Genomic DNA, 2,500 nt, shown 5'->3' with positions numbered 1-2,500 from the left:
ACAGCTAGAACACTTCTTGCCTTTATCTACCAAATATAGTAACAAACGAATATTTCGTGCAATGTCGATTTCATGTCACGTTACTTTTCTTCACAATCTTGGGTTCGTTTAGGGATGGAAAACAAGTTTTATTCTTGTGTTATCTCGCACGGTCGGTATTCTCGAACAAAAATAACCCTTTTAGCAATCCCTCTAAGAAGGTGCTTCCCTGTTATGGTTAGGTAGTACTAGCTATTCATTGCAATAACAGAGAACAGTAGGAATTCCTCCACCCTCCTGAACACAGTTCAAATGTACCATATTTACCACTTTTTATTTGAATCCGGCTGACAATAATGACAACAACAATAAAAACAAAGAGCAACCTGACGGGGAAAAAATGTAAAAGATGGAGCAAAATCCCATTTGCATAGCCATATAGCATTCATTACATACATCACGTTTAAATTTTGTATGAAAAGTGCATTTTACAAAAAAGAAACACCATATCTAATTCAGCCTTAATTTTAAATACCCTAATTTTCCTATATATATTCTGTCTGCAAGTCATAGCCGTGATCGTATAGTGGTTAGTACTTCGCGTTGTGGCCGCGATAACCCAGGTTCGAATCCTGGTCACGGCAAACAGCTGTGTAATGTCGCTGTTACGGCATTGTGGGCAGTTTTTTTCTCTCTCTCTCTCTCATTCCAATTATCAATTTTCACTAATCCTTCTTTCTTTTTAGATACACGTATGTTTTTTTGCTTATATATAAAAGTCATTGAACAATCCCATTCCTACCTTTTGAGTTGTCTAACTGGCTATCACTGCATGCACCGCTGCGATCCAGTACAGCTAGAACACTTCTTGCCTTTATCTACCAAATATAGTAACAAACGAATATTTCGTGCAATGTCGATTTCAGTTCACGTTACTTTTCTTCACAATCTTGGGTTCGTTTAGGGATGGAAAACAAGTTTTATTCTTGTGTTATCTCGCACGGTCGGTATTCTCGAACAAAAATAACCCTTTTAGCAATCCCTCTAAGAAGGTGCTTCCCTGTTATGGTTAGGTAGTACTAGCTATTCATTGCAATAACAGAGAACAGTAGGAATTCCTCCACCCTCCTGAACACAGCTCAAATGTACCATATTTACCTTTTCTTATTTGAATCCGGCTGACAATAATGACAACAACAATAAAAACAAAGAGCAACCTGACGGGGAAAACATGTAAAAGATGGAGCAAAATCCCATTTGCATAGCCTTATAGCATTCATTACATACATCACGTTTAAATTTTGTATGAAAAGTGCATTTTACAAAAACGAAACACCATATCTAATTCAGCCTTAATTTTAAATACCCTAATTTTCCTATATATATTCTTGTCTGCAAGTCATAGCCGTGATCGTATAGTGGTTAGTACTTCGCGTTGTGGCCGCGACAACCCAGGTTCGAATCCTGGTCACGGCAAACAGCTGTGTAATGTCGCTGTTACGGCATTGTGGGCAGTTTTTTTCTCTCTCTCTCATTCCAATTATCAATTTTCACTAATCTTTCTTTCTTTTTAGATACACGTATGTTTTTTTGCTTATATATAAAAGTCATTGAACATTCCCATTCCTACCTTTTGAGTTGTCTAACTGGCTATCACTACATGCACCGCTGCGATCCAGTACAGCTAGAACACTTCTTGCCTTTATCTACCAAATATAGTAACAAACGAATATTTCGTGCAATGTCGATTTCATGTCACGTTACTTTTCTTCACAATCTTGGGTTCGTTTAGGGATGGAAAACAAGTTTTATTCTTGTGTTATCTCGCACGGTCGGTATTCTCGAACAAAAATAACCCTTTTAGCAATCCCTCTAAGAAGGTGCTTCCCTGTTATGGTTAGGTAGTACTAGCTATTCATTGCAATAACAGAGAACAGTAGGAATTCCTCCACCCTCCTGAACACAGCTCAAATGTACCATATTTACCACTTCTTATTTGAATCCGGCTGACAATAATGACAACAACAATAAAAACAAAGAGCAACCTGACGGGGAAAAAATGTAAAAGATGAAGCAAAATCCCATTTGCATAGCCTTATAGCATTCATTACATACATCACGTTTAAATTTTGTATGAAAAGTGCATTTTACAAAAAAGAAACACCATATCTAATTCAGCCTTAATTTTAAATACCCTAATTTTCCTATATATATTCTGTCTGCAAGTCATAGCCGTGATCGTATAGTGGTTAGTACTTCGCGTTGTGGCCGCGACAACCCAGGTTCGAATCCTGGTCACGGCAAACAGCTGTGTAATGTCGCTGTTACGGCATTGTGGGCAGTTTTTTTCTCTCTCTCTCATTCCAATTATCAATTTTCACTAATCCTTCTTTCTTTTTAGATACACGTATGTTTTTTTGCTTATATATAAAAGTCATTGAACATTCCCATTCCTACCTTTTGAGTTGTCTAACTGGCTATCACTGCATGCACCGCTGCGATCCAGTACAGCTAGAACACT

The 2,500-nt window shown here is 37.6% G+C and overlaps 1 non-coding gene across 1 annotated transcript; it reads left to right on the top strand.

Moving 5' to 3' along the window:
- The first annotated feature begins 551 nt into the window (after positions 1-551).
- Positions 552-623, top strand: Trnah-gug (transfer RNA histidin (anticodon GUG)). The gene has a single exon. It is a non-coding gene; the product is annotated as a tRNA-His (tRNA).
- Positions 624-2,500: the final 1,877 nt, after the last annotated feature.

The sequence above is a fragment of the Mytilus californianus genome, unplaced genomic scaffold (genome assembly GCF_021869535.1).
Source record: "Mytilus californianus isolate M0D057914Y unplaced genomic scaffold, xbMytCali1.0.p SCAF_8, whole genome shotgun sequence".
In the NCBI taxonomy this organism is placed as follows: domain Eukaryota; kingdom Metazoa; phylum Mollusca; class Bivalvia; order Mytilida; family Mytilidae; genus Mytilus; species Mytilus californianus.
This window is presented reverse-complemented; position numbering and strand designations above follow the sequence as displayed.